Below are 20655 nucleotides of genomic sequence, written 5' to 3' on the forward strand. Positions count from 1 at the left end.
GCACAAGCTTCTGCCTGCACATGTAAATGCACCTGGTGTGATGAGCACCAGCTTTCTATCCTGACATTTTAAATCCTGACATTTTATTTTTATTTCTTTTCTCACAAGTGAAAAACTTACTGAGAACAAATTACAAGAAATTACAAACGAGATGTTTGTTTGTTTGTTTGGCTGGAGGATGATCTGTGAGTTCACTGGAAAACATGACTGATGTTTTATAAACTCGATTGCTCAAAGTTTTGAATGATTTATTTGTGGGGGTGTAGGGCGAGGTCATATCAACAATCCAATAAAAATTGTCTATGACCCACCAAGGTCGTCAAGGGCAACTTAATGATTTATTAGTTAAAATTGACAAAAATTTTAAACTATGATTCTTATGTGTGGTGTTTACTGTCAACATATAGTAGGTACCATATAAAGATTTAAAATATCATGGCACGTTTGACCTCTGACCTCTCCTTCAAGGTCAATAGATGAGTGATTAATTATAGTGATATACCGACATGCCTAATTTTTTTTTTTTTTTTCACCCGACTCTTGTCATTCGTGTTCTGGTGTACTGATAATTCAGCCTGTCTCCTTGTTGTGTGTTTTATCATCCGAATGTTCCCATTTCCTAATACCTGGACCCTCTTTTGGTCAGTGGTTGTTTTTTGTTTTTTCTGTCTATTTTTGTACATCCAACAAGTAATTTTTTAAAATACATTTAGACTTTTGTTTCTGCAGTCAGTTTAAATGCCCTTCATTTAGTTTGGCCAGACTCTGATAACAGTAAATACTGCAGAATCCAGCAATAGAGGGACATTTACACAATGAAACAAAGTGTGTTGCTAAACAAAAATGTCTGCCTCTATGGATTTCAGTGTAGATTGTGGTTAGCAGATCACTAAAAGGTGAGACACACATGACACATGGAGTGCATGTAAGCCTGAAAAGTGAACAGATCCTAAAATCCATTTTCAAATCTAGTGGGAGTGGGCTGTACGCAGAGTAACACAGGCCTCACTTCTATCGATTCTTGTTAAGAGCCCGGTGGCTGAAGTGTCTGGAGCCAATTAATGGATTTTTGGTGAGGAGGCTGTTAAAATAGTGGAGGTGTGAGAGGAGATGAAGGCATGTAAAATGTGCTCAGTCTTTAAAGGAGAAAATACAGGGTGTATTTTTTTTATATATATAACATACAACTGTAAGTGCACAAGTCTGACTGTTAAACCAAACAGCAACCTTCTTTCCTGCAGACTTGATGTGTGCCAAACGGGAAGTGGCAGATCACAGAACTTGTTTTTCCATGTGTTGAAGACCAGTTTTTACTGTCACAATCTCAGCATGCTACAGTCACTGGGTGTTTATCTGTGTGTAAACAGTGTAATAATGAAGCCAATGTAATGTCTGTGGATCTTTAATAAAGACATCAGCATGGGAAGCAAGTAGAGATAAGATGACAGTGGTCTCAAACTTGATCCCTGGGGGATGCCACCACTGACAATAGTAACTGAGAGCAAGTAGATATTGATCTAGCTTGTGGGACAAATACAACCAATATTTAACAGATATGAAGAGAACAATTTTAAAGCTGTAATGGGCATTCCCACGCTCAATCTCCAATAGAAAGCTGTGGTCAGTCAAAAATATTCCTAAAACCCGAATAAACAATGATGGAACCCATCCCAACATCAACACTCATCAAAATGCTATTAGTCATTCTGAGAATGATTGTTTTTCTCTTAAGCAGCATGGAGATGGATCTCCTATGTTGGGAAGTCAAATTCAGCTCAGATTCTTCTTTTTTACTAGTTCACGAAAGCAATTTTGAGGTTTTGTCTGGAACGAACACCAGGTTTATCACATCACCTGGGCAGAACTTTTAGATCTTATATATGACTGTAACCAAGAATGTTAACGGGATTGTAATGAATCACCACCGTCAGTTTGTTTGGTTACCGGATAATCAACAATATCTATATGGCAGTTCAATTTAGGCCAAAGTGCTAGACTAATGGCCTGAATCATTTCACACTCCTGAGGAGCACAGTTGCATGGCTAAATGCACAACCTCTCATAAATGAAGCTGCAATAATCAGAAGCGATGGCGATAACATAAACCAATAGTACAGATTGTCCGAGCTGCTCGTGCAATTTAATGTTGTGCATAATTGGTGCTTCAAATATAAGAGTTTTGCTGCCTTCTTACTTGAAACCTCCCGTTAAGCTGAAACTATTTTAAATCTCAAATAACTCCATTGTGTAAAGGTTACATTTATTGTCTTTTCCATTTAGAGAAGGTACGTTTTTTGTTCCTGTGACATGGTGCGAAGACGCAGAGAAAACCACTACAATAGTACTTATTAACTTCAGTTCATTTAAGTGTGGCGTCTTTTGTTAAAAGGAATTAAAGTGGGCGGCTTCAGTCTGTTGAGGGTGTCGCATTTATTAAAAGGAAATTAGTAATGTTCTGCTTCTTTTATTTGCATCCAGACGGCTTTGTGCATTTATATTTTTGAGACCAAACACTGAACACATTGTATGATTTGTTATAGTACAAGCCATTACATTATGTTTCTTTTTTTATTCATATTTGTCTGGATTGTTTTAAGCACTTTTTTTAATGATTATTCTTTAAATCTAATCTAGAAAATGTGACGTTCACAGATGTCATTGGGATGAGGTGGGCATGGAAATTTGGGCATACAGAAGACACTGAGGATCCTTGTCTCCATCCTGCGTGGTGCCCTTCTTTACTGTAAGTGTCTAAGGCGATGTTAGTATTAGTTTGTTGGTTTGCAGTTATGTTCAATACAAGCAGTTGGTTATTATTTCTTTTTGGGCTATTAGTGATTACGGGTCTATATCACAAATGACTATGCCAGTAAACTCACAAACAAACCAAAATGACTGAACTAACTATGTTAATATTAAACATTAGCTCCAAGAAAGTTCCTAGAAAACTTAAGTAGTGGTGTACTTTAAAAATTTGCATCAATTTGATACCAAGTACATACAAAGCCAGTGTCACCAATACCAGTGAAAAGATTGGATTAGCCCACCTGCCCTTTAGAGATCTCAACACTACTCCTCTGATGTTAACCATCGCTCCACATTTAATAAATAATAATGAAGTAGAGGTTCAAGAACTATGCCCTTATGTATTTTCATTTGCTCTGTAGTTTTTACTTGCATGCTTGTTCATATAAGATTCTGCCCTCGAGTACAGTTCTGCACTGGTGAGTGCAGACTTGTAGCATTGGTAATGTTTCAGTTCACATTAATTGTGACTTGATTTCCAGTGTTTGTGTAGCAGTGAACAGTGTAAAGGTTTAGCTTGCAACAGGCCTTTTTGACCCCGGCTCCTGCAGTGATTAATGGTTTCTGGGTTAGCCTTCAGTTTCTGGGTTGTTGCAGAAAGGTTCATTAAACAGTGTTCCTGTAGCTGAGCAGCGTAAAGAGCACAAGAATGCAATGAAAGGGGATATCTGTCTTCAAGGATTTAATGTTGAATTATGTACTCCTACCTTTTTCCAAAAAATTGAAACTAAACTGATCCTATTAAGATTTCACCAGTTTTTTCATTTTTTTAAACTAAGGCGAATTAGTGTATTTCATATTTAGAAACACTGGTGCACTGTCCTGTATGTATTTCACTTGAAATATCCAAGTTGTATAACTCCCCATCCTTATTTTTCTCTTTTGAGGCAATGTAAAGTGAAGAGTTACATTTTTGCAGTGTAAAAAGGGTTTTTTTTGTTTTGGTTTTTTTGTCTATTATTTTTCATCATATGTCAGACATCTCCCCTGGGAGAAAATCTTAAGTCTCCATGTTTTGAAGTGCTGTATTTCAATAAATCTCACGGCAGGAGTCCACCAAATATAATGGAGGGAAGTGATTTTTCTTTTTTTATCATCTCTGTCCTTTTCAAAGTCCCGCTGTTTTGTAGGAGATCGTGATGCCTTTCAGGGTACAGATTTATCAAGCAGAATAGCAAGGACTCGTGTCAGTCAGGGCTAAACTTGTGTGTGTGTGTGTGTGTGTGTGTGTGTGTGTGTCTGCACACCTAACAAACAGCATGTTGGAGGTCTCATGGCCCTCCACAGAGCTCTTTGTCTTGTCATCCCAGCACAGCCAGGCAGGCTTTTTTTTTTTTTTTTTTTGCCCTGCTCAGCTTCATAATTCAGCCAGAACGATGGGGACTCCCACAATGATTGAACATAATGACGTGTGAACCCATTAAGCAGCTAATCAGAAACGGCAACGAAGCTGATGATGATGAAGGTGAGGCCGTCATGAACCCCCCCACCCCCCATCCAAACTGATGTGAAAAATCCTGCTGCAGTGTATTAGAGCAAGGCTACAGTGCACACACAACGGGTAATGCCAACATGAATGCAGAAAGGTGTTTATGAATGACGCAGCTGTATCTGCAGAGTGGATCTGATTCGCTGTGTTTGTTTGCTGAAGTGTGCTGTGCGATCGAATATCGAGCCCTTTTTAAAAATTAATTCAAAGAGTTTTCTGGATGTGTAATGACTCAGTCACACTACAGTAAAAATAGAACAACCTCCTTGTGACTAGGAAAAATCAGCGGTTGCTTGGTGATTGCATTACATTTTTTTGGTTCGGTAACCAATTAGAAGAAGGTGAAGCAACCAGCAACAATTTGGAAGATCAATCGCAATGTGACATCAGACTGATATCGGACTCCGGACTCGGACTTGCTGTGCCCGCAGTCTTTATAGATGGTGACGGACTGCAGTCAGTTTTCCCTGGCGTGGCTGTAGAAGCTTAATCAGATATAAATTGAAAGCGTATTTCTAATGCATGGTAAAAACACTGTATACAAAAGATGGGTGTAAGCACCGTTATATTCTCCATAGTTTGTGCAAATTGGGCCTTATCACTGTAAAAATCTGTTTCTTGCTACTATTAATTAGTATAAGTAGAAAAGAGGGTTGAAGGTTAAATTATAAACTCAAGCTAGCTGGTTAGCATGGATACACCAGCACAACCACATCCATAGTTTGTGTTGGAGTTTTGGTGAATGTCTGTCACCAGAACTGTAGCATAGACATGCTGGGTGGTTTGTACAAGGACACCACACAGGTGCCTGTATTGTTTGTCAGATAATTGCAAAAGCAAAGTTTAGAGGAGTAATTTAGTGACATGGTTTAGTGTACGTGAAGTCCAAATGACTGCAAATGGCTAAAGCTGCTTGTGTTGGCATGCACTCATTCAGAGTGAACACGAACCCGTAAAAACAAAGCTTTAGGCCTAATTAAATGTTAACCCTTTAAGACCTACCATAGAACCAAGTCCGCCAGAGCTTACTTTATGTTTTTACATGGTGTAGTGCCATTTTTGGGAGCATTTCAAGTTGCTATACATCAATACAACTGTAATAGCCCATATTTTAATAATATGTATGCATTAAGTCCATAGTAACTACATTATTGCACTTTTTTGCAATTAAACTACAAAAAATTTGAAAATCATTTTTGGTTTTTTACATATATTTTTACTTGGAGAAATTTAAGAGGTTTATCCCTCAAAACTTTAAATACAAAAAAGTTGCAAAAAATAGTTTACAACAACAGGAAATTTATTTTGAGTGTCTTCATAGTTTTATTTTTGAGATACACCAATTTTTATATACTGCAGGAAAAACGAAAAACAATCCTATGATGCAAATTTGCAAAGAAAACAGCATGTGCATCAAAATAAACTATTTCCACAGTGCAATTCGAGTTCTAAGCATCCCAGAAACTATTCAGAAAAGCAAGCAAGTCAAATATGACTTATAAAAACACCAGTATAGGCTTTCAAGGCCTACAAGTAAGAAACTACATTTTCATGAAAATAGCGTCACTTCGGTATCGGGCAGGAAATGGCGGATGTCGATCGTTCGGCGCTGACATCTGGCCGTTTCTCAATTCTCAAATGCTGTGATGCGTACTCGCCGAGAACACACGGAGATACGTGCCGCCGAGAACGCGAGCACGGACTCGCGATATGTACAATTGGAACACCTGCGTACGTGATGATGTCACAGGTCCGGAGTTTGTACTGCCGTCCCCTCTTAATTTAACTGTGAGTAACATGTGATGAAGCTTAACTGTAATCACAGCCAAACCGGTTTACTCAGGAACAAATAAAACACTGAAATAAACCAAACATTAACATGTAGAAGTGATCTAAGTGACTTATATATTGTAACGATGGTTAAATGTTATTTTACAGTGACATGTTGGTTATCTCTGCACACTGTTGTTATTTCTTTAAGATACATGTTTGGTTGTGCTGCAGGAAAAAGGGAGTTAATGTGTGCAGGAAGGGGAGGGGGGTCTTTGTTGTTGTGTGTGACTGCGCGGGGCTGAAGTGAGGTGTTGTATGAGAGCACTCTCCCCGGAGTTAACGGCCTGTTTGCCTGTCACCGAATAAACGGACAAACTGAGACCAAAACGTCTGGTTCTTGAGAACGTTACACTGGTGTCAGAAGTGAAGAACGTCCGCCTGAAACGCCCGACACCCTGTTGCTGGCGACGCTGACCGCCACGAGACCGGAGGATGTTGCGGACAAGATTAAGAGGGAGCGGAGGAGAGAGGGGAGAGGGAGGTTCGTCCGCGCTCGCCTGCCCATAGAGTGAGGGAAAGCGGCGCTGCGGTTGTCTGCTGAGGCTGGATTTTCTCCAGGTTTGACTAGGCTCGGGACATTTTCGCACCGTGGCCGCGATTCCGGTGGGGGGGAGTCGACCTCGCTTGACGCGCCGTCACGTGATGTAAACAAACATGGCGGCGCCCAGCAAGCTGCCGCGAACATAAAAACGCCTGAGTTCAGCGGCAAGACGCCATGGGAAGTGTTTATTGCACAATTTGAGCTGTTAGCTGTTGCAGCTGGCTGGTCTGAGGAACATAAAGCTCTCCAATTGGCTTTGTGCCTGTGTGAGGATGCAGCTGCATGCCTGCTGCTGCTGACCGAGGAGCAAAGGGGAGATTATAATGCTCTGGTTGGGGCACTTCAGAGACGTTTCGGGCAGTATAACCAACCGGTGCTGCTGAGGTCGGAGTTCCACAACAGGCGAGATTGCCAGGAGAGCCCTTCGCATTTTGGCCCATGAAGTCGAGTGTCTTTGCCGGGCGTATGACAGCATGCCACCATCAGTGCAGGCGGAGTTAGCTCGGGACCAGTTCCTGCAGGCCCTGAGCCCTAAAGAGCTCCGTATGCAAACTCAGCTTGCTCGACCGGCCACGCTCAGTGTGGCCCTGGAGCTAGCGTTGGAGGGAAATGCTTGCAGGATCCTCTGGGGGCGCTGATGACACACATGTGGTGAGGGCTATGTCAGCACCTGCGGAGCAGATGGAGATGCCGGCGGGCCCATGCAGTTTGGTTCAGACGGCTTCTCTGCAGTCGCCTTCCCCTCGGGCTGGCCCACGCCGCCCCGACCACAGAGCTGCTGGGGATGTGGACAAGTCGGACACCTCATCAGGCAGTGCCCCAAGCTTGCAGCGGTTCAGGGAAGCCCACGGGCCCGTGTAGGTGGGAGTACACGGGCCAGGGAGAGCGACATCCCACACCACCGCCATTTCCACCCAGTGCGGTCATCGCTGTGGGCTGGACCCAGGTTGGCGACTTTTGCCATGTTCCAGTGATGATTGCGGGGGTTTCCTGTACGGCCCTTCTGGACACGGGGTCCAATGCAACGCTGGTCCGACCCGATGTCGTCCCAACCGGAGCTGCTGTGCAACCGACTAATGTGCGACTTAAGACTGTGACCGGGATCTGGCCCCAATTAGAGGGAGGGAGTGTTCCAGTTTAAGGTGGGGACCTCGGTGTGCCTTATGCTGCCTGGGTGGCTGACGTGCAGGGACGCCTGCATCCTTGGGCTGGATTTTTTGCGAGCCATTGGTGGTGTACTGGACTTGGGCAAAGGCTTCCTCATACTCCCTGATGGGAAGAAGGTGCAGCTTATTCCTCCCCCGGTCTGCCCAGCATCTGCCGCAGCATCCACCTCCACCTCGGAGACCCCCGCAGACCCGCCAGCAGAACAGCAAGCGGGGGAGGAGGAGAGGCTCTCAGCAGTGAGGAGCATCTGGTCAAAGAACTGTGAGGGGCTGACTCCACAGCAGCAAGAGAGTCTATGGCAGGTACTAAGAGAGTTTAGTGACATTTTGCCCTGAAAGAAAGTGATGTTGGCTTGACACACTTGGTAGAGCACGTCATTGAGACCGGGGATGCCCAGCCTATTGAAGTGCGCCCCCGCCGCCTGCCCCTGGCTCATCAGGAGGCTGCTGACAGAGTTGTGTGAAATGATGAAGGCGGGCATCATAGAGCCATCTGATAGCCCGTGGGCCTCCGCTGTGGTGATGGTGCCTAAGAAAAACAGCCCAGGACGCGTTTCTGTGTGGACTACAGACCACTCAACAAAGTGACAAAAAGGACTCTTACCCCTTCCCAGGATTGACGAGTCTCTCGATTTAGTAGCGGATCCTCCTGGTTCTCCACCCTTGACCTGCGGAGTGGCTACTGGCAGGTGCCACTGTCCCCTGAGTCCAGACCGAAGACAGCCTTCTGCACCAACAGGGGACTATGGCAGTTCAAAGTCCTGAGCTTTGGTCTTTGTAACGCTCCTGCTACCTTTGAGAGGCTGATGGACAGTGTGCTGGCTGGTGTCCCACGCCAACGGTGTCTGGTCTACCTGGATGACCTTCTAGTACACGGGAGCTCCTTTGATGCTGCCCTGGATGCCCTGAGACAAGTGTTGGGGAGGGTGGCAGCTGCAGGCCTGAAGCTGCACCCGACAAGTGCCACTTCATGAGGAGGGAGGTGGAGTTTCTGGGCCACAAGCTGGGTCAGGAGGGCATCGGCACTTTGGAGGAGAAAATTCACACCATTACTGAGTGGCCCACACCAGCGGACCAGAAACAGCTCAAAAGCTTCCTAGGATTGGCGTCTTATTACAGGAGGTTTGTGAAGGGCTTTTCCTCTATAGCTGCACCACTATTCCGCCTGCTGCAGAAGGACCGTGACTTCATCTGGACCCAGGACTGTCAGCAGGCATTCAACACCCTCCGCAGATCGCTGACAGAGTCCCCAGTCCTCGCCCCCCCTGACCCCACCCTGCCTTTTGTCCTGGACACTGACGCAAGCAATGTGGGGCTGGGAGCTGTGTTGTCGCAGGTTGGGCCGGAAGGTGAGAAGGTGGTGGCATACTTCAGCCAGGTCCTGAACAGGAGTGAGCGGCGCTACTGTGTCACACGACGAGAGCTGCTGGCCGTGGTGGCAGGGGTGAGACACTTTAAGTACTACCTGTGTGGCACATCATTTGTTATCAGAACTGATCATGCCGCCCTCCAGTGGCTGATGTCTTTCAGGGAGCCAGAGGGACAGGTAGCTCACTGGCTGGAAGAGCTCCAAGCCTTCAATTTCACTGTGGAGCACAGAGCAGGGACGCACCATTCTAACATGAGCGCCTCTCTCGCCGCCCATGTGCTGCAGCTGGCTGCTGTTACTGTGAGAAGCGAGAGGAGACAGAGCGGGAACTCACAACAATGGATGGAGCAACACAGCTCACCTGCAGGGCTCTTCTGGTGGTGGATGCAGCGGAGTGGAAGGCACGGCAGGAACAAGACACTGACTTGCTGCCAGTCCTGCAGTGGCTGGAGAAGGAGGAGCGACCCCTTTGGGATGAGGTCACTGGGTTTTCCATCTGTACCAGGGGGCTGTGGGCCAAGTTTACAGCTCTCAGGCTGAAGGAGGGGGTGTTGGAACGTGCCTGGAAGGATCCTGCCACAGGGGAAGAGAGGTGGCAGGTTGTGGTGCCAAGGTCGCTGAGGTCAGCTGTGCTGGAAGCCTGCCATGGGAGCACTGGCTCTGGCCACTTTGGGGTCTCCAAGACCCTCCGCCGCCTCCGCCAGGGCTACTACTGGGGTCAGCAGCGGAGGGATGTGGAAGACTTTTGCCGCAGCTGTGATGCATGTTCCTCGCACAAAGGGCCACAGGACCAGTCCCGGGCTCAGCTTCAGCAGCAACCAGCAGGAGCTCCAATGGAGCGAGTAGCTGTGGACGTCATGGGCCCATTTCCTCGTACAGACAGAGGAAACCGCTATGTCCTTGTGGCCATGGACTATTTCACCAAGTGGCCGGAAGCATATGCCATCCCAGATCAGGAGGCTGAGACTGTCGCTGATGTATTAGTGGAGGGGATGTTCAGCCGCTTTGGAACAGCAGAGACTCTCCACAGTGACCAGGGGCGTAACTTTGAGTCCAAGGTATTTGCTGCCATGTGTGAACGCCTTGGGATTAAGAAGACCCGCACCACCCCACTTCACCCCCAAAGCGATGGACTGGTAGAAAGGTTTAACACGACGCTGGCCCAGCAGCTAGCCATCCTTACCTCAGAACACCAACGGGACTGGGACTACCATCTTCCCCTTATCCTCATGGCCTACAGGTTGGCAGTGCAAGACTCCACCCAATGTACACCTGCTCTGCTCATGTTAGGGAGAGAGCTGAGAACTCCCGCAGAGTTGGCTTTTGGGAAGCCCCCGGACGCGCCAGAGGCACCACCAGGCCGGGACTACGCAAGGAGGCTGCAGGACCGGCTGGATTCTGCACATTCCTATGCCCGGGAGCAGCTGGCGAAGGCAGGCCTGCGCCAAAAGAGGAATTATGACATCACCACTAAGGGGAGGCACTTCCGTGCTGGGGAGCTGGTGTGGGTCTACAGCCCAAAGAGAAAGAAAGGATGGTGTCCTAAACTGGATAGCAGCTGGGTGGGGCCCTGCAGCGTCCTGGAGCGAGTGGGGAAGTTGTTTACAGGGTACAGTTGCCTCCTAGAGGGAGGAAAGTGGCGCTGCACAGAGACCGGATGGCCCCAATAGAGGGCAGTCCCCCCTCCTTCCCTGAGGGACGTGTACAGAGCTCCCATGACCCTGCACAGAGGGACCCCGGCCGGAGCTGCGTTCCCCTCCTCGGACTCTCCACCTCAAAGCCCCGAAGCTCCGTACACCCCAGGGGCTCAGGAGGTCAAGGAGGGAACGTGAGGCTACCACCCGCCTCAGAGACTGTGTTGTTCCCTCGGGACGAGGAACTTATTGCTGGGGGGGCAGTGTAACGATGGTTAAATGTTATTTTACAGTGACATGTTGGTTATCTCTGCACACTGTTGTTATTTCTTTAAGATACATGTTTGGTTGTGCTGCAGGAAAAAGGGAGTTAATGTGTGCAGGAAGGGGAGGGGGGTCTTTGTTGTTGTGTGTGACTGCGCGGGGCTGAAGTGAGGTATTGTATGAGAGCACTCTCCCCGGAGTTAACGGCCTGTTTGCCTGTCACCGAATAAACGGACAAACTGAGACCAAAACGTCTGGTTCTTGAGAACGTTACAATATCATTTTTAACCTCAGTAGTGAAACCTCTATTAATAAAAATAGTGTACATGTACATACGTGTACATACCTTAATAAAAACAAGCAGGTGAGATGTTAGAACGCTTTTATTTCTATTCTAGTGGACACTCAATACTATAGACAGCTGCTGGAGTTTCTTTAACCTGAGTAGTGAGAAGACTGCGAGCGGGGGGGGGTTTGAAAACAATGTTCCGGGAGTCCGCTGTTGAGTTTTGGACGAAATGCATTCTGGGATATTTAGCTGTACCAAGTCCACACCGATGCATGCTCGATAAAACGGGCGGAGCGAGAACACATCCGGGACTTTTTCGCGTTCTCGGCTTGATGCGTACTTCGAATTGGAACAGTACTTGGTCTCCGACTGATGACGTATCACGAGTACACGAGAACGCAAGTACGCACAAGTACGCATATTGAGAAACGCCCATCTGTTTCAATGTGGGAAGTGTTACCAACAGCTGATCGGATCGGCAAAGCGTGTTTCTGGAATATTATGTTTTTGTTCCTGCAAGCGCTTTTTATGCAATGTTTGCAAAGCCATATGTGGAAGGAAACCGTGACCTACGACAAGCTGATGGCATAAGATGTAAGTACAACTCCTCCGGTTTCATATGCAAAAAAAATTATTGCGCTAGTTTACGCAGTTCCGGTTCTACAGGGATTTAAAAATAGTTACGCAAAACGGAGCGTGCCCGCTCCGACCGGCTTTAAAGGGTTAACAGACAAATTTTAAAAAAGAATTCAGCCTATACAGTTTGTTTGGAAAAGAATAAACTATTTTTGTAAAATTAGACTCTAAATCTGTCCTAGAGAAAGAAGAAGTGACCGTGTCTATTTGCTAAAATATTAATTGTCAGGCTTCTTGAGGCTTATCTAGAAAAATCGAACAGGCAGAGCTACAGAACAGACAATAACAGAATCACTGTAGAGAAAACTTTTTAAAAATATAATTCACTCATGACAGATTTGTTTACTATTGACTCAAGGATCCCCTCGTTAACAAAACACCTACCCAACATGTCAAGCTTTATTATCCAATTTTCTCATTGCAGATCAACCCTAATAATCAAATGCAAATGATGTCTGATTTAAAAAAAAAAAACCCTACAGATTTAAGCCCAAATGCAGATAAGACTGCACACAATCTGCACATTAAACTAATATTGCATTGCTTCAGAGTAGTTCTCCAAAACACTCTGCAGGGATGGGATGGGGATGGAAGATGACAGTAGATGAGATCCGCAGATGTGTCCCTGGCAGGAACACGGCCACCAAGAGCTAATTTTGGTGCTGGTGCACAGCACACATGCAATAAGTGCACTTCATCGTTCTGTTCCCATGATTTCGGCAGCTTGTCTCTCTTTGTTTCCTCTTTCCCTCTTCCAACTTTTCAGCCTGTCAGTTTCATTCAGTCTGCTGTTCTTTGAAACCTGCGACAGAAAACCACATCTTATTAGGTTCATCCTTCTTTTTTTTGTGTGTTTGTTTTATTATGGATGCTGTTTTTCCTTTTTTACTGGGTGAGCCACGCTATCAAGCAGAACGTGCATTCTTAAAAATGTGACTGCATGTTTAAGTAAATGCTTTGCATGCATGCATCAAGACATAAATGCTTTACAGATCCACTAAATAGTTTGTGGAAACAGCACAACTATGAAATACAGTGATGAAAATAACCATGATTAAGCCTTTAATTTAATGACAAATGGTTTTACAAATGCAGTTCTTTGAGAACGAGTGTCCATGGCTGAACTCGAGGTCTGACCAGAACTAGAAGCCGGTTGGCTTTTCATGAATATTTGCTTTCAAACTTGTGCAGCGCAGTACATCTGTCTGCCCTTGACCACTTCGAGTACCCTCATCGTCTCACTATTCTGTTATTGTTAGTCGTATTATATTCTTCTCCATTATGACTTGCGGTCATCAGAACTGTTTTACAGATTTCTGGAAATCTTGAGGGCAAGAAAGCTCAAACCTCCTTCAGCTTCTAAAAGAATCTTTTAAAGAAATCTCTCAAATGCACAAAAAAGAGGCCTCCTTTGAAAACAGCTTTGAGAATGAAATGAAATCACCTCTTTGAGCAAATATTCATTAATAAGGAATTTTCCATATTTTTATTACTGATTTTATAATGTAAGTCGTTTCTTTTTAAGCAGCAGTATAAGTGATGTGCATGACTCAGCTTTTGTTAGTCACCGTTTTGTTCTTACATTCTTACAGCTCAGCCAGCAAAATGGAAGAGAGACTTGACAATCATTAATGTTTTGTTATTGTTTCTAAAAGCATGTCGACCTGAATTTTCTCACTTTACCGAGCAACAACTGTGCGAGATTAGTCACATCTTTTTACATGGAAATGACTCTTGTGTGTAATTTCTTTCATCGGTTTGTGCTTTCTGTTCTGGGCATATATACATTTACCCCATAGCATCTGCACGTTTACTACTTCCAAGAGAGCATTAAAGCAATGAGTTCACATCACATGCATGCATAATTTAGATGAGCGTGAGCTTTGTTTCTAGCTGTGTAGCTTCCATTTGGTACAAAGAGCTGTTTATCCATCTCTGTTTCACCATCAGCAGTCTCAGCCTGCTTTCACTTGCCAAGTACATCCTGACAGGCAAGAGGAATTAGCAAGTGATGTTTCGCAGTTATTCTAACAGGCAGCGAGCCGACAGCGAGGCGCCATCTGAACAAAGAGCACCTCTCCACACGCAAAAGCACACTAACTGAAGATAAAGTGCATCTTTTTCGTTTTCAAAGCAATCATTCGAATAAATGAGCGTTCAATTTTGGAGTGCTTCGGTAATATTAAAAATTTACATTTTGTTCGTATTTATAATGTCATAACTCCAGCATGCGACACTCCCACAGCCCAGCAAACTAAATGAGTACATTTATGGGGATGCACAGCCTCAGTATATATTTGGAACACATACATTTGTCTGTCCCAATAAAAACGAAAGAATTGAAGGAATTATTTTGCTAGAACTTTGTACAAGAAGGCATCAACGCCTCCAGCGTCTTTTTACCTTTAACAATAGCTCTTTTTTCCACTCTCTATTTGCAGTGGCGGTCCTAGCCTGTTTGGCGCCCTGGGCGAACACTCCCTCTGGCCCCCCACATACACACACACACACAAAACATATTAAGGATTGTACATTAACATAAAACTGTTGTACACACACACACACATAAGGAGAGAGAGAGTATGCATAGTATGCAAACGGCTATAATGTGTCATACAATGAGAACAGAACAAATCAACAATTGACAATGACTAATTAATATTATAATGTATTGTTTGGAGTTTAGTCTGTTACTGTTACTATTTTTACCATTTCTTCTTGGAGCAACTGTAACCCACATTATTTCCTTAGGGATTAATAAAGTTTTCTGATTCTGATTGTTTCAGGATGACCTGCCATTATCCAATGACACATCTGCTTACCTGTATCTTTTGCTCGTTTCTCCTTCTCTTCTTTTCTATTTTTCTAAACTGATCACCTGATAGCTTTGAACTTTTCTTGTCCATCTTCCATTGGTTTTAATTTTGCACTCCAGTATGAACACCCATCCCCCAACCTGAGGATCACCACAACATAACCTAATAGACCTGCACCTTAGTTCACAGATTCGCTTTGTCTAGGGTGTATTTCTGGGATTTCACACAACCCAGGATTCAAATCATGACAACATAATGGACTTGGATTTACAACATTTTGAAGGAAATGTGCTCTATTTGGAAGCAGCCGGCCCCTCCCCTTTCAACAGGTTGTGTGTGAGACTTTAAATCATCAAACTGTAAATTTTAAATTGTTATTGATCCCTTTATCCCTAGTCCTAAAGTGTATATTTATTTTTTTTCTCTTCTGATATTTATTGTTTGTTTACTTGCACTGCTGTAATTGGAGCCTCGTCGTCTCGTCTCTCTATATACTGGACTGTATATAGCGGAGATGACAATAAAGTTTACTTTGACTTCAGCAGCAAGCAGGCGCACCGAGGGCTCTCGCGCTCACTTTTCGTGTATAGAATTTTGAAAAAACATCGGTGCAAATTATAAGTCTGTATCATGATGTCTGGTGTTTTCGTGTTTGTTGGTTTGTTTTAATTTTGTTTTATTTTGCGAGTTGGTTATTAGATGCTGCTCCAGCCAGCCAGAGAATCCCCGCCGCCCGCCCTCTCCTCCCTGTGCATAAGCAGCAGGCGCACCTCATAAACGGGGCGCCCTTACTCCCAGCAAATGGGCGATAGAAAACCGATCGGTGTCTACGACATTCCCAATATGCCCTGGCTGATGTCGGGGCAGCATGAGTACGAGCATTGTTTTTTTTGTTTTTTTTTGCCGATGCCCGTGATGCCGCCCCCCACCACGATGCCGCCCCGGGCAACCGCCCGTGTCGCCCGTATCTAAAACCGCTACTGTCTATTTGTGAAAGTAAATCATGAGCTCATACATCCACTCAATGTTTTGTTATAGAATTAATTTTGGTGAGCTGCTTCATAAAAAAAACATTAATTAAAATTCAGGAAATTAAGCATCAGATGGCCAAAATTTCCTGAGGGACAAAATCCACCCCCCCCCATGTGAAGGACAAATGTTTCAGTGCAACTTTGCAGAGCAAAGCTTGTTCTTACTGTTTTATGCAATAATCTCCTTAGACATGTTTTTTCTCCTTGGGTAACTGTTTAATTCAGGGATGTCAAACTCATTTTACATTGTGCGGCACTTTGAAAAAGAAGTGCAGTTTCAACAATACATGTCAGTTTTTTTGTTTTTTGTTTTACATGATAAAGAAATTGACTTTTTTAAAGTCTTTTAGCCCATCGTGCAGACTGTCATGTAATTATAAACTGGAAGATTTACTGTGTTAAAAAAATCACAAATTTCTCAGTTTATAGTGGAAAAAACAGATTTTTTTTTTAATAGTTTATCTATTACATATTTACTTTGGTGTAGTATCCATGGTGACAGGGGAGCTTTTATCAGTAGAAAATGCCCTAAAACCTGTTAAAATACATCTAAAATCTTTACATTTTCTAAAGCCATCCCCTGGGCCAGATTGGAGACTTCACGAGTCCAATTCTGGTCCACGTGCCTTACGTTTGGCACCCCTGGTGCAGTTTTAGCTTTATAGATAGATACAATTCTTTCTGACCAATACTTTTTTGTGAGACTCACAGGTTTCGTTGTCACATCACGAAACTCGGAAAAAGACTCAAAATAACAGAAAACGAGCAACAAGAGGAAAAAAAGCCTATAGAATTTCCTTTCAGCAGCTTCACCCGGCCATCTGAGGTTTCTCGGTCTTTATTGTGGCTGCATTTTCTTTTCTCTGTGCATCCCTTGTGTCTTTGTGGTGACTCCCTGTAGGGCACAGTGTAGGCAGCAAAAGACAGTGACACGTTAACCTGCACTTTATCCATGAGGACAGCTCACCAGCTGTCTTCACAGCCACTAGACAAAAAGATAAAAGCCAGACTTTTAGAAAAGTGTCCTGCAGAACTGAGCCAATCAAAAATGTGTCTGAAAATGTGGGATGAAAACTTCTGTGTAGACTGCACCAGTATTTTTCTACTTTCACATCTTTATCAAGTAAATAATTGACATTGCATTTAAACACAAACTGTCGCTTGTTAGTGTTTGCCTGAGGCTGATGGAGTGCCATTAGTTTTGTAGATCGTAAACAAAAGCACAAATTAAAGTTTTGACCTGAAGATGGCACAAAAATATCTCTAAAGTAAGCCACAAGAGGAAAAAAGCAACAGAGCGCTCATCATTAACTTCAGTCAGTCTTAATAATATGACATAACATTGCATAAGAACCAGTACAGTTAGACAACGGCCATTCCAAACTCATTTGGCTTTCTACAGATGACTCACGACTACCTGCTGATTTTGAGCCAGTAGATTGTTTCATTAAGTCTGTGAAACATAAAATGACAATTAGGAGGAAGTCACTGCCAAAAGTAGAAAACTGAAGTGATCGGTTTACCAGTTTACACTTCGCTGGCATTAGCTTTGCACTGATGTGTGCTGGATGAGGCCACAACTGCTGCTGCTGCTGAGTCAAGACTATTAGTTTAATTCCTCTTAAATAACCAGCGTGGAGCCTGAAGTCTGCGACAACGATCGTTCCACAATGTAAAGAAAACAGCTGAATTACATTATTTTTTTTCATACTCTTTTGCATCAGGCTGTAAAACTGACTGCAGTGATTACAGTGATAAGGCAGCAACACTGTATTATCTGACTTCAATAAAACTGCATCGCTGAGAAAACATTCATCTTTATCTTTTTCTATTTGGCAGTTTATACAGAGTATCTGGGTCCAATAATTACAAAGTACAAACACTTGAAATGTCAGCACAACAATGATTTTAAGATATTAAGTATAATTTTACCTGCCTTCAGTATTATATTACTTTCAGTGACTAATAGTGGAGCACTTTTGTGTAACCAAAACTAAACCCTGGAGCATCTCCTCTGCCACATGACCAACAGTGAGCCTGTGAAACTCCCTCTGAGTGACACATTTAGCGCTTTAGCTGAATAACAGCTAGTCGTTGGTGTTTGGGTATTTTTCTCCTCATACATTTTGCAGAGTCGTGTTTAGCTTGCATGCAGCTCTTCAAAATGTTGATTTCCTCAGCAGCTTTGGAAGGTTCTAGTCTCACAAAAATAAAATTACACATAAATTAAATAAAATATAGAATTCAACTAAGCAAAGGTAATGCTAGGACACCAGTGCTTTACTTCATTATGCCCAAAACTTTCAATGCCATATATGGGTAGTGGGTGGCCCTCCACTTCCTAGCTACAGTAGAGTTTTCATTCATTGTAATATGTGATTAACAGAAAGCAATAAAATAATACTGATGATGCAGCCATTTAAAGAACTGCATATAGCATCTGTAGTGGTAAATCGTAGGCAGACAAAGTACTTTGGTTGGATTTTTGGAACCTAAACAGTGCATAACTGTCCAAAAGGCAGACCTCAAACTTTCACGCTACTGATAACTGTTTGTTTTTTAAGCTTCTGCCATTTCCTCAACCTCCAAATGTGGAATTGTATTGCTCTTTTGGAACAATGGAACTTCAGGAGAGGTGCAGGGGCGTCAAACGGCCGCTGGTTATGTCCAGGTGTTGTAGAGAGCATCCCTCATGACTGAGGGCCCTCGTCTGTGTGGTAACGACTGGGTTTTTCAACAGGACAACGCTACAGTACTCAATGCCCGCAGTACAAGGGACCTCTTCCAGGAGAATAACATCACTCTTTTGGACCATCCTGCGTGTTCCCCTGATCTAAATCCGATTTAAAAACCTTTGGGGATGGATGGCAAGGGAAGTTTACAAAAAATGGACAACAGTTCCAGGCAGTAGATGCCCTTTGTGCGGCCGTCTTCACCACTTGGAGAAATGTTCCCACTCACCTCATCGAAACGCTTGTTTTTTGAAGTGAGCAACAATAACGGTGAAGCTACTTATTGAGTTCATGTTTGGAACTTTGTTTTGGGGTGGTTACGAGTGTTTTGGAGGTGTGGTCCTAAACTTTTGATCAGCTGTTTCAGTTTAAGCATTGCTTTCAATAAATTGCATGTGCAAAAAAATGTTTTGTCTCACTCCCATTTCTTCTTGTTGGATGTTGAAGCTCTACTTGGAACCTTGTTAAGATCCAACCATGCAAAATAGGATTTTTTTTTTAATTTTTTTTTTTGCCATTTTTTCAAGCGGTGTTAAACTTTTGATCAGGACTGTAACTTCCCCACTACTAGGCAGAGGAGGCCCCCTACTGGCCTCACGTATGGGACTGATAACAAGTTATTGAGCAGCTGAAAGCGTATGAAAAAAGTGGACATCCCGACATTCAGTTAGATTTTACACAGACGTTAGTGCGACACGTGTTCGCCTTTTTCCTTTGACAGCTTCATAAAGTCCTCACCGCTTGGCAGCCAGAACTTCATGTTTAGAATTATGAGTCAAATTTTAAAAATCTTTGACAAAAATTTGTCCCATTATAAGATTTCAAAAGTCTTTTTCACCCCACAGGTCATAGTTGTGATATGCATGTCTGCTATCAGTGTGCGTCACTGTGTTCCTGCATCAAAGAGAACAACAGGCACATATTTGTATTTAGGATTCTTAAGCTGATCTGTCTCTCCTTTGTCACATTTCTGGCCTTGAATACTTGCGTTATCTCCACTAAGCTGTTGCCTTGAATGCATCTCCAGCAGTTTTTTTTTTTTTTTAAAGAATGTTTGTTTACTTAAGCTGGAGCTAACCCATCCCTTACTTAAGCTCAAAATTAGGGACTAAACAGTTTATTTTAATTGCTATTGGCAAAGGTCACCTATAATCATCCTCTTCATTTGACCATAAACTGTGTCCTGAGACGCTCTCAGTCTTCAGTGGCAGTAAGCTGGCTTTCCAGCTGCTAATATAGACGCCTGCTTACAGAAGCATGTCTTTATAATTGCATGCGCTGCTCAGACATGCTGTTTGCTGCACTCAACCAAAGAAGAAGAAAAACAGATTTTGATAAATGTGCCTCTACAATGAAAAGAATTTATGTACTGTGTTTTTTCTTTTTTTTTTTTTCCCCTTAACCTTCCATCACTTAACAAACAGGCCAGTATTATTTTCATAACAAGTATTGATTGCATCAGCGCAAAAAGCTTTCTCAGCAAATTAGGTGTGTGTATTTCAGGTGCAATGTATGTGTGTATAGTTGTGGAAAATTTTGCTCTTTAAGCAATTGTGTATCTCGCTGTGTGTGTGTGTGTGTGCAGTGGGGCGTATATATTATGCTCATTTTAGAATGACACCTACACAAATAAAAGCACATATTGTACTTGCATGTTTTTGCAAGCGCAGAAATGTCAAAGGTGCATTACAAGCATTGCTTTTCTACTTCAGAGCACTAACAGGATAGCATTTTCAACTTTGAAATGTCACCTGAGGAGGCAATTTTGTGCATACATATTTTTAATACACTAAATTCAAGTGCATGCCAAAGGAAAAGCAAAAACGATCCCATTTTCATTCTCAGAGTGTTGAATAACATTGCTTTGTCTGTGCCGTGACCCAACCAGTTTCAGCTTTAGTGCAGATCTGTCACTCACATCTCATCGCGTATGCACCTCGTCCATTTAAATAGACCGGGCAACCATCATAAATCAAATTGTGGTGGACGCTTGTGTTTTTACCTACAGAAGTAATAGACCAAGTAGTGTTTTGTGACTAAACCTAATCAG

At 43.4% G+C, this 20655-nt stretch overlaps 1 protein-coding gene across 1 annotated transcript in view; it reads left to right on the forward strand.

Annotated features, from left to right (window-relative positions):
* Positions 1 to 20655, forward strand: part of sgcd (sarcoglycan, delta (dystrophin-associated glycoprotein)) — a 458641-nt gene that overhangs the window by 11668 nt on the left and 426318 nt on the right. Inside the window, exon 2 of the mRNA XM_039618529.1 lies at positions 2653 to 2743. The gene's annotated coding sequence lies outside the window, so the exon portion shown is untranslated. The remainder of the gene's footprint in view (positions 1 to 2652; positions 2744 to 20655) is intronic.

The sequence above is a fragment of the Oreochromis aureus genome, linkage group 10 (genome assembly GCF_013358895.1).
Source record: "Oreochromis aureus strain Israel breed Guangdong linkage group 10, ZZ_aureus, whole genome shotgun sequence".
NCBI classification, from domain to species: Eukaryota; Metazoa; Chordata; class Actinopteri; order Cichliformes; family Cichlidae; genus Oreochromis; species Oreochromis aureus.